This window comes from Chenopodium album, chromosome 4, assembly GCF_948465745.1.
Source record: "Chenopodium album chromosome 4, dcCheAlbu1.1, whole genome shotgun sequence".
NCBI lineage: Eukaryota > Viridiplantae > Streptophyta > Magnoliopsida > Caryophyllales > Amaranthaceae > Chenopodium > Chenopodium album.
Window position 1 is genome coordinate 75,716,277 of NC_137837.1, and position 12,262 is coordinate 75,728,538.

The 12,262-nt window shown below is 39.6% G+C and overlaps 1 non-coding gene across 1 annotated transcript; it reads right to left on the minus strand.

Moving 5' to 3' along the window:
- Nucleotides 1-693: 693 nt before the first annotated feature.
- On the minus strand, nucleotides 694-800 carry LOC145629558 (small nucleolar RNA R71). Its single transcript, XR_014111723.1, has one exon. It is a non-coding gene; the product is annotated as a small nucleolar RNA R71 (small nucleolar RNA).
- Between the last annotated feature and the right edge of the window lie 11,462 nt (nucleotides 801-12,262).

Here is a 12,262-nt window from a genome sequence, read left to right on the forward strand (position 1 = left end):
TTTGGTGCCGTTGCCGGGGAAACGGTTTTATTTTTATTTCTGATTGTTTTTGTAGTCTAGATTATTTCTCTTTTGTCTCAGAGAGCGCTATTTCTCTGAGACAAATCTCATATTTGCTTCTAGTTTTTGTTTATGCCCAGGTGTTCCAGATCAGGTTACATCCCATTCGATCCTGAGATCGAACGTTCCTTTCATAGACAGAAAAACTTCTACAAGCAAATCCTGGCGGATTCTGGTGATAATAACAATAATCACCGCGATCCTCCAACTGATTCCAGCGATTTAGAGGCATCATCAGACGCAGAATCAGAGATGACGGCTCCAAAGAAGCTTAGTGATTATTCACAACCAAAGCTTACGGATTTTCCACATCTCACCCCTACTCCGGCCCTTGATGGGGTTCAATTCGAAATCAAACCTCAATTTATAACGATGATAGAGAGGAAGCAATTCAGTGGAGCCAAGGGTGAAGACCCGAATCTTCACATTGCCGACTATTGTCAATATTGAAACACCATCAGGCAAGCTGGGGTCACTCAAGACCAAATCAGGGAGATTCTCTTTCCCTTCTCTTTAACTGGAAAAGCTAAATTGTGGTTTAATGGCTTAAATAGAACTACACTTGGTATAACTGACTGGGAAACTCTTGTTTTGAATTTCTATAACAAGTATTATCCTGCAGAGAGAACAACAGTACTACGGAGTGCGATTCAGAACTTTGCCCAAGAAGCCGATGAGTCTTTATATGAGGCTTGGGAGAGGTTCAAGGATTTACAAAGAGAATGCCCTCACCATAATTTAGCACAATGGCAGTTAATCCAAGCCTTTTATAACGGCATTGGAAATTCCTCTAGAATAATCTTAGACTCTACTGCTAGTGGAAGATTTATGAATCTTAATGTTGATGATGCAGGTCAGGTTATTGAAGATATGGCGATACACAATTCCCAATATAGGAATCCCAGAGGATTTGCTAACAAGGGAAAGCATAGTGTCGACTCTGTATCCTTTTTGCAAGCTCAACTGACCTCTATTTGCCAAAAATTAGATAATCTGAGTACTGCTAATGTAGTCAATGTTTCTGCAATTAATAATAATTCTAATGAGGCTTTCTGTGAAAATTGTGGTATTGTAGGTCACTGGGAGCAGGATTGCAGGAGTTCCGTGGAGCAAGTTAATGCCTTCCAAGCTTATAGGCAGAACAACCCATACTCCAAAACTTACAATCCTGGGTATCGGAATCATCCATACCTTTCCTACCAGAGCACTAATGTTCAAAATCCACCACCACAAGAACCACAGGCGCCACAACAACAGCAGCAGAAATATTATCATCCCAATGCTAGCCAGAAGAACCAACCACAACAACCCTCCTCATCTTTCGACCCTTCTTTGGTGGAAATTAGAGCAATGTTGGTCAATATGCAAAAGCACATGGAGAGTAGTGATGCGACAATTGATAAACTTCTAGCGCATAATAAAATTGTAGATAATCAAATTACGCAACTCTCCGCTACTCTACAAGCACGCCAACAGGGAGCCTTGCCGGCACAGCCGACTAGGCCTACGGATCAAGCATTTGCAATTACTCTAAGGAGTGGTTCAAACTATGAAGGGCCCTCTATGCTTAGAGTTGATGAACCTGTTTTATCAAATAATGCTAATCTTGATTCCATTAAACCAAACAATGTAGTTGATAGCCCTGCAGGGCTAAAAGATAATACTAACATATCTAATTCTACATTGCAGGGTACAACTCCAGAGAAGGTGGCTACTCCAGACAAGAATAAGAATGCTCCAAAGCCAATCATCAAACTTCCTTTCCCCAATCGTCAATTGAAGACAAACTTGGATAAGCAGTTTGGTAAGTTCCTGGAGGTGGTTAAAGATTTGAAGGTAACAGTTCCCTTTACTAAATTGATCACACAAATCCCCTCATATGCAAAATTTATGAAAGAAATTTTGACGAGAAAAAGGTCTATTAGTGAGGTAGAGACAGTAGCTTTCACTGCAGAGTGTAATGTCGTGCTTCAAAATAAGTCTCCACCTAAATTAAAAGATCTGGGTAGTTTTTCTATCCCTTGTCATATCGGCAATCTCTTGATTGATAATGCATTATGTGATTTGGGTGCTAGTGATGTTAGCGTCATGCCATTATCTGTGTGCTCCAAGTTGAATATGGGTAAGTTAAAAGCTACCAATATAACTCTACAAATGGCCGACCGTACTTTCAAATACCCCTTAGGTGTTTTAGAGGATGTCCCCGTTAGAGTAGGTAAATTTTATATACCTGTAGATTTTGTTGTTCTTGATATGGCTGAGGATATGCAAACCCCAATTATTTTGGGTAGACCATTCCTTAACACTGCAGGAGCAGTCATAGATGTAAGAAGTGGTAAGTTAACACTATCAGTAGGGGATGATAAAGTTGTTTTTAATCTAAATAATGCCCCTAAAAGCTCCATGACTGAGGAGAAATGTTTCAGTGTTAATGTGGTTGTAAATTATTCTAACAAGCCCCAAGCTCTTGAAAAAGATCCCTTGGAGGCGGTATCTTGTGTTGCATCTTTTTCAGATGAGATAGACAAATGGCAGAAGGAAGTCGATGCAATAGAAAGAGCACTCTACAATGTTGGTCTTGGTTTCGAGGATGAACAAGTGGAACCGATCGAGCAAGTTGTGCGAATCGAGCCTACGGTAAGTGTTCCGCCAGATCGAGTTGCAAGTGTTGAACGCAATGACAATTTGAAGCAACATTCGATCGAAGAAGGGTTTTTAGTGCGTAGCATTGAAGATCCCCCACTCCAAGTCAAGGAGGATCCACCAGATAAGGAGACTTGGCGTCCCACAGGTTACGTCAGGAAGCCGCATCGCAGCCTAAACATCGCTAGACCGGGTGAGAAACCACCCGATCAAGAGTTAGGCCAAGGGTCCTAGAAATTGTACTTGGTAAGAAGGTCGTGCGGGACCTAGATAAACCAGCGCTTTGCGGGAGGTAACCCGTATTTTTAATGTTTTTTAGACTAGTTTTTCCTTTCTTTTTTTCTTATGAGAGGAGAGATGAGGGAATTTAATGAGTTTTATAAGTGTTTGTACAGGCTTGAAGGAAAAGAGTAAGCTAATTTTTGGAGAAAAGAAGAAAATTAACAATCCCCGATTTAGTCTCGGGCCCGACCGGGCGAAGCTCGCCCGATCGGGCGCGAGAGCAAAGCTCTAAAAGTAAGAAATTTGGCCCGATCGGGCAAAGGCTGCCCGACCGGGCGCAAAATTTGAAGTTTACGGACTTAATTGTCCGCCCGATCGGGCAAGCCTCGCACGATCGGGCGCGAGAAGAGCGAAATTTTTGGCCTACTGATCGCCCAATCAGGCGAAGGGCGCCCGACCGGGCGCGAAAGTTGGGTGAATTAGATCGCCCGATCGGGCGCGAGAACCAGCCTCTAAATATTGAAGATCGCCCGACCGGGCGCGAGTAGGTTCCGCGTTTTTTTTTCTTCCCCCTTTTCTTCTTTCTTTCTTCATTTCTTCTTTCCTTCATTACTCTCTCTCTCTCAAACTCAAATTTTCTCTAACTTCTCTCTAAGATTTCTCCTCCATTACCAACCCAAATTCAAAACTCGTTACATATTTGTGATCCTCTCTTCATCCTCTTCACTCTCATATAAAAAATTTTCAGTTTTAATTCAATAAATTTTCGACCCATTTCTTCAACATGGCTTCAAAGAGGGCTAGATCCATTTTTGGTAGGAGCTACAGTTCGAGGGAGGAATACGACCCGGACTTGCAACTCCCGTATTGGCCGACGATCCGGATTGTGAGCCGGGAACAAAAGGAACGGCTAGAGCATTTGGTTAGTCGTGAGGTAATTCCTTCTCGGTGGTTACACCGCCCTACCTTAGAATCATTTGGTTTGTATGATTTTGTTAAACGATTTTTGAATGACATTGGCATGAGAAAATTTGTTGACATGCACTATCCTACATACCGAGAACTTACCTATGAATTCCTGTCCACTTTTCATGTTGTTAGTAGTAGGAATGGGCCTAATTTATTTTTCAGGTTAAATAATAGAAATATTAGTTTAACTTTTGTTGAATTTTGTAAAATTTTTGAATTAAATTCTGAATTATCTCACCAGTGGCATGCAGACTATAAAATGGGTGACTTATATTATGCTTTGACTGGTTTACCTGCCCCCGACCCCCAACATGCTAGTACCAAATCTATTCACCACCTTGTCCCAAAAATCTGGCAAAGATTTGCGGGTTTGTGTTTTTTAGGTAGGGCCGAGCCTCATAACGCTCAAACTAACGAACTAGCTGTCATAGGACATTATGTGTACGGGTTCGGGAAATTGAACATAGGCAGGTTTATAGTTCACCATTTGAGTAGGCATGCCACAGCCAGCACCACTTCCAAGTCCCCTATCCGTTTAGGTGGCCTTATCACTCGAATAGCGGTGAAAAAGGCCGGTTTTGTAGTAGACGGACCCCACCAGCTGACCAACTACGGACCAGATACCTACATGACTGCTAGGTATTTTGAGGATGTGGGGTGGGTTAGACCGGATAGCGAGCAGACACCCTTTTGGTGTATTCGGACTGGGAACGAGCAACCTTTGCCCATTTTTCCCCTACCCAGTCCAGACTTGACCGCCTTTCCCCCAGGGCAACTTTCTTACACTTACGATGCTTTAGTTGCCAACGCTAGGGGGCAGGCACCACCACCACCAGTTCCACCACCCCAGCCTCAGCCCGAGGTGGCTTTCTCTCCACCTCGTATGTCCCATTCCGTCCCTCATGTTGACTCTGACCCAGTTTGGGATCTTCAGAGTATAGGGCAGGCCCTAGGACGTATCGAGCATTCCCATACTAACCTTAGGAGGATGGTAGGCTCCTTAGACCAGAGGTTAGGGTACCTAGAGAGGAACCAAGGTAGAGCTCTCTACCCTATGTACGATGATTATGCTCGTCGGGGCAACATTCCCGACGACGCTATTCACCCTGACTGGTTTCAGCCTCCACCCCAGGGATACGATAGGGATCCCACTGCCCGTGGTTTTTACACTGACTATTCTTCCTTTTTCGGGTACGGGCAGGACATTCCTTTCGGGGGACCGGCGGGGGGGGGGGGGGGAGTTTTCACGCTGATTATTTTGGTGGTAGCTCTTCTGGTGCAGGTGGTGCAGGTGGCAGTGGAGGTGCGGGCTTCGGCTCGATGGACGAGGATGATGAGGACTAGCTATGCTGGGCTAGTTTCCGAGCCAATGAGGACATTGTCTGATTCTGGCTTGGGGGAGATTTTGGTTTGGTACATTTTTCTTTTTCTCTTTTCTTTTATTTTTGGTGTGTTTTCTTAGGTTAGTTTTCTTGCTTTCTAGGTTAGTTTTATTGCTTTCTTTATATATAAAAATACAAAAAAAAATTTGAAAAATAAAAAAAATCCAAAAATACGTTCCAATGAATTATAAATTATGCTTCCTTGTGCCCCATACTTGAGAAAATTTGTTTTGATTCTTGGTATTTGATTATAGCATTGTGGATTAGTTGATCATGATTTGATGTTTGATTGCCCTGAAACTTTAACATGCGTCAATTTTGTCCAACTACTTGTGAATATAGTGCTTGACTAGTTGATTTGGTAAGGAATGTGTGATAGTTCCATAATTCCTGGTATGTCAATGAATTTGAGTATTGGTTTGCTACTATTAGTAATATTTATATGATTCATTATTATGCACATTGTGGAGGATGAAGGCATTTGTTCTTTTAGGTAGCCTCCAGATATTGTAGATACATTTGTTCCCTTCTTGCTACCCATGTTGTTGCCTTGACTTTTTATTGTTTATTAGCCACATTACAAGCCTATTTTGCCCCATTGGTTACTAGTCCCAAGCTTGGCTTGGGGGAGCTATTAGTGAGTGAGGTGAGGGAGTTTGTAGTGTACTTATTATTTGCACAATTTGGGTGGGCTTTTGAGAAGTTGTTTTGTTGTTGATCATGTTTATTTTTGATGAGTTTGAGAGTTATATTTTCTTGAAAAAATAAAGCATGATGTTATGAAAAAAATAGAAGTTCAAAGAAAAAAAATGTAAAAAAAATAAGTGAACTTCAAAAGAAAAGAAAAGTGTTCAATGTTCAAATGTTCTAGTTGGAGGTCGATCAAAAGAAAAAAAAAATTTTGAGCTTCAATGAAAAACTCAAGTTTAGAAATAAAGTTTGATTATTCACTCCACTTCTTCATTATTATATTTTTATGAGTGAAATTGTAAGAGTTGGGATTATTTATTATGATTGGAGTAATTTTGGTTGATGTTAGAGTTGGTTATGTAAGAGATGTTGATCATTATTTATTTTGATCATGGGCTTTATTAGGATTTGCTCCCTTAAGCATAGCTTTACTCTCACTTTTTCCCAAATGATTCCTACCCTTTACCCTAGCCTTACATTACAAGCTTTAAAGACCTTCCGACCTTTGTGCATAGAATTGTATGAATGTGAAAGTGTTGTTTATCAATGCAAGTTATGATTTGACATATTTCGAGTCGACTAGTAGGTTGAGCGTTCATTGTTTTATACACACGAGAGTGTGAGTTGGGAGGGCATTGTTCACATAAAGGGGTTGGATGGAGAGCGATTGAGTACATCTTTTACTCGCCACAAAAATGAGAGTCGAGTGTGTGAGCACTAGTCTTGAATTCTATATGCTCTTGTGGTTTGCTCTATTTGACAATTGTTAGGGAAGAAAGGTAATTGGATGGATTTGATTGGTTGACTTTGAAGCATGTTTATTTGATTTACCCTGGATCGTTTGTGCTTGATTTTTACTTTTTGGGGTGAAGCATATTTATTGATTCATTGATGAGATCTTTGCTTAGGGACAAGCAAAGGTTTGACTTGGGGGAGTTTGATGTGTCTATTTTATATAGTATTTTACCCCCGTCCCTTGGTCATAATTAATAGTGTTTTTGACTCTTTAGAGCCACTTTTATTACTAATTGGTGTTTTCTAGTGTTTTTGTAGATTTGGTTGACTTTTGCAGGGATTTATGCTTTTGGAGTATTTTCCCGAGATATTTTGGAGCAATCACGAGCATTGGAGAAACACGACCAGATTTTATAGCCCAGGGTCGGTTAGAGCCATCGAACCGGTGATTAAGGGCTCGGTATAGGTGATACCGGGGCATTTGGACCGAGTATTCAAGACCCAAAGAGGAAACCCAGATTGGCCCGAAGAATTGGAGCCCAATCGTAGTCCAAATAGTGGCCCAAATGAGCCGCCCGGCCAAAGAGGCTGGCGCCCGAAGGCGCGCCCGGCCGGGCGGGAGAAGCTATGGCTGGCGCCCGGTGACGCGCCCGGTCGGGCGCGAGATTGCTATTAGAGACAAAAAGGCGCGCCCGATCGGGCGGTGCCTCGCCCGATCGGGCGCGTGTATTTTTAGGAGACGATTAGCGTCGTTTTAATTTGCTTTAGTTTAGGATTTTGTACGGAGTATAAATACTCCTCCGTAATACGATTTTAGTATCCTCTTTCTTAGATTTTCTCTCTCTACTTAGTATTCTCTCTCTCATAAACTCTCCCTAAACCTTTGTTCTTAATTCTTTCATTGATTCCAGATTTATTTTGGTAACGATTTCTCTTCCCTTAATCTTAGTTATTTATTTTATTCCTTTCATCATGATTTATTTTATTACTTTGATTAGTTTAATTTTTAATATGTGTGAGTAGTTTAATTTCTAGGGTTTATGGGGATCTAATAAATAATATGAAGGGGTAAATTATTGTTGTTGATTATCAATGCTAGATTAATTTCCTATTGATTGATTTAATGCTCTGTGACTAGATTAGGCCTATCTTTTACGCATGAGTTTGACAATATTGATTCAAGAATCGAGAGATGAGAATTAATGTTTAGGTCTAGTTTCAATAGGCAAGTTAATTTATAAATGGTGAAGTCAAGATTCGAGAGATGAGATTTAATACCGTTAAATTAATTGTGTGATTGTAATACGTAGCGTTTACAATCTGGTTAATTGATGCATTGATGATTGACTATTATTGATTATTGGTATTGCATGATAATTTCTTATTGGATTGTTTTAATGTTTTACAATTGCGGCTTGTAAAAGTATAGCAATATTAAATTGATGAATCGAGCAGATGTTAATTTGATATTAAAGGCTATTTTCAATAAGAACTTAGATCTAGTAAATTGCGAGAGCCTGTTAGATCTATGTTGATTAATAAATTGCGAGAGCCTGTTAATCATGTTATTTATGCAATGTCAATGATTGATTACTATGTTTTACCCTGGAGTATTATTTATTGGTGAACCTATGCCCTAGATCCTTTCATATATTGTTTTCTTCCTATTCTCAACCTTAGTAGTTTAGTTTCTTACTTAATTATAAATATTGGTTACTTAAATAATTTAGATTATAATAATAAATTAGAATTAAAAAGATCTGTTTCCCTGTGGAGTTCGACCCTACTTCCCTATCTACTTTAGTTAGAGATTTAGGTAATTATTTTTTATTAGGGGATACGACTTTACCCTGTCACTAAGATGATCACTGTAATATCCAAGTAACAACCTTTTAACCAACAGGCAATAGACTACAACCCACGTAGCTCAGCAAATTTCACACTAACAATCACCATAAATCCATCATCTAATTTCAAACCATATTCCAATCACATTTTAAATAAAACTTAAGTAAATAATTTCCTGACTAATTCATAAAATAAATACTGTAAACAAAATTTACAGCTAATTGAAAGTCCTGCAAACTACCACAACTAATTCAAGGCTCAAGCCTTGCAAAATACCCAAATTAACAACATAACAACATCATTAATCGAAACTACTACGAATTCAAAACCAAAAGAATTTATTTTAAACCAGTCATAATTTCTCATGGCAATGTGGTATAATAATTCAAAATTAACAAGCACAACAACAAATAATTAGATTAACAACCCAACACCACATGAAATTTTAATACAACAATATTTAAACTGCGAATTCAAAACCACCAGAGTTCATTAGCAATCAGCCACAATTTCTCATTACAAGGTGTTATAATAATCCAAAATTAGCAAATTAACAACCTAACACAATCTGAAATTTTAAAGTAACAGTGTTCAAAGTACGAATTCAAAACCACTAGAGTTCATTAACAATCAGCTACAATTTCTTATTACAAGGTGCTATAATAATCCAAAATTAACAAGCACAACAACAAATAATTAGATTAACAACCCAACACCACCTGAAATTTTAATACAACAATATTTAAACTGTGAATTCAAAACCACTAGAGTTCATTAGCAATCAGCCACAATTTCTCATTACAAGGTGTTATAATAATCCAAAATTAGCAAATTAACAACCTAACACAATATGAAATTTTAAAGTAACAGTGTTCAAAGTACGAATTCAAAACCACCAGAGTTCATTAACAATCAGCTACAATTTCTTATTACAAGGTGCTATAATAATCCAAAATTAAGAAGTACAACAACAAATAACTACATTAACCATAACAATTAGATCCTCTCCATAACAATCCATTTAATGTCTCTCCTCTCCATAACAATCCACTTAATGCCTCTCTGTTTAGGATTAGGATTTAGGATGATGTGTACAGCTCATCACATACATGAGCAAACAGCTCCACGTGCAACCTGTTTTCTGTTAAAAAAAAACGAAAAACATATTATCAGAAACAAAAAAAATCAAAAAGAAAATAAAAAGAAGAAGGGCATGGACGTCAAAACACTGTTCATAAGGGATTTCAGCAAAAAAAAAAATAGGCAGGAAGTAAGGGTATAACCGGAACTACACTGTTCCTAAGGAAAAAGCAAAAAAATCAGCTACCTTCACCCTTGAATTTGGCTTTTAAAGGTTATGGATTGGTTTGACTAGCTTGTTATATTATATGATTTGATTAGCGGGTTGTAAATAGTTGGTCGTATAAAAGTGTTAAGTAAATATGAATAGATGTTTATTGTAGTTGGTTTAGTGTATTTAATACTAAAATTTTTTACATGTTTCCAAGCCTGTTCAGCAGTTTAGTGATGAGATTGATTGGATGAAGAAAATCTGCAGAAGTTCCAGATTGAAAAAAAAGTGATCCATGTAGCCTTTACTGAAACGGTTTATGGTATATGGATTCAGAGGAATGCCGTCTTGTTTACTGGGTGCTGCAAATCTGTTGATGCCCTTGTTAGGGATATTGTCTTTCATTCAGTCTGTAGAATCCCGGCGGGAAGCAAGTTTTTGATTGTTTAGGGCCGCTTATGCTTCTCTGGTTTTCTGGTGTTGTTGCTGGTTCTTGATATTTCTGATTCCTAGTTTCTGAGTGCTGATTTCTAGTTTTGGGTTTGTTTTTGCTGGTTTTTCTTTTGTTGCTCTTTTGGGTTATTAAGTGCTGTGTTGTTGCTGTTGGTTTGCTCTTTGAAGCTTTTTTCAGTTTTATAAAAAAATATATATATAAAGCTGCTGGTTGCTGCTTCTCTGCTACTGCTACTGCCCTGCTGGTTTGTTGTCCTGCTTCTGGCTGCTACTGATCTGCTGTTTCTGTTGCCCTGCTGCTCTGCTGTTCTGGTGTTGTGCTGCAGGCTGCTGCTGCTTTTCTGCTGCTGTTTCCCTGCTACTCTGCTGCCTTGCTGCTTTGCTGCTGTTGGTGCATTGTTGTGCTGCTGCTGTTCAGTTGTTGTTGCTGTCCTGTGCTGCTGCTCCTCAGCTGATGTTGCTACTGTTAAGCTGCTGTGATAGTCAGCAGCTGGTCTGCTGTTGCTGTTCTGTTGCCTGCTGCCTGCTGCTGAACTGATGTGATGCTGCTGCTTAGTTCTGCTTCTGTTCTGGTTCTGTTGCTGTGTTGCTGTTTTTGTACTGTGTGCTGTTTCTGTATGCTGCTACAGTGCTGTGTTGGTTTTGTTGCTGTTGCAGTTGTTTGCGGTTGCTGTTATGGTTTCTGCTAGAGCTGCTGTTTTGGTTTTGGTTGCTGCTGTTTTGGCAGGTGGTGCAGTTTATTTGCTGCTGTTGGTCTGGTTTTTTGGCTAGAGTGGCAGCTGGTTCTGCTCTTCTGTTGGTTCTGTTCTTGTTGCTGTTTGCTGGCTCTGGGTGGCAGCTGGTCTGGTGCTTGCTAGGTGCTGTTGTTCTGGGTTTGGCAGAGGTTTCAAGCTTGCAGTTTGCTTGTAGATGCCTTGTCTCTAATAGAAAACCTTTGTATGTTTAGGCTTTTGTTGTTTTGGTGGTTTTTGGGTTGTTTGCCTTGTAGTTTGCTGCTAGTGTTGTTGTCTGGTCCTGGTTTCCAGAACCCTTCCTAGAAGGTGGCTGGAAATCTGAGTCCAGTTTGTTCTAGGCCCCTCCTAGAACCCTTCCTAGAAGGTGGCTAGGATAGGATCTAGAACTGATTTTTGGGGGTTGGCCTGTTATACAGGTCTTGTGGTGTTCTGGTGGTAGTTATAACTTAGCTCTTGTAAGTTGTAACTTTCTCTCTTTGGTAATAAAATCTTATTTTCCAAAAAAAAAAAAATACTAAAAAAGTTAATTCACTAGTAGAAAAATACAATAAGGCACCCCCATAAAGGCACCGGTTCAGGCCAAACCGGTGCCCTAAACCGGCCCAAATTTGGGCGCCATTTTACACAAATATAAAAGGCACCGGTTCAGACCAAACCGTTGCCAAAAACTAAAAGGGCACCGGTTTGAACCGGTGCCAATTGAACCGCTCCTCAATTAAAAAAAAAACGGTTTAACATTATTATAATTAAAAAAAAAAACCCTCCCATATATAAACCCCCCTCCCAAACCCTACACTCATCTCGCCGCTTCTCCCTCCTCTTCTCTCCTTCTCTTTCTCCCTCCTCTTCTCCTCTCCTCCTCTTTCGCTCATCATTCACCACTCATCTCCTCCTCTTTCGCTCATCATTCACCAGATTTTCTCATCTCCTCCTTCCCTTTCTCATCTCCTCCTCCTTCCCTTTCGCTACCACGTCTCCTTTTCCTTCTCCTTCAAGCCCACCACGAAGACCACCACGAACACCACCACGGAGACCACCACGAGCACATGCAACACCACGAACCGGTTTGATTTTGATTTATTTTTTTCGATTTTGATTTTAATACATTTTGTTTTCGATTTTGATTGTAATACATTTTGTTTTCGATTTTGATTTTTTGTTTTTCGATTTCTGGGTTATTTTTTTTCCGTTTTCAATTTTGATTTTTTTTTTTCGATTTTTGTTTATTCGATTTA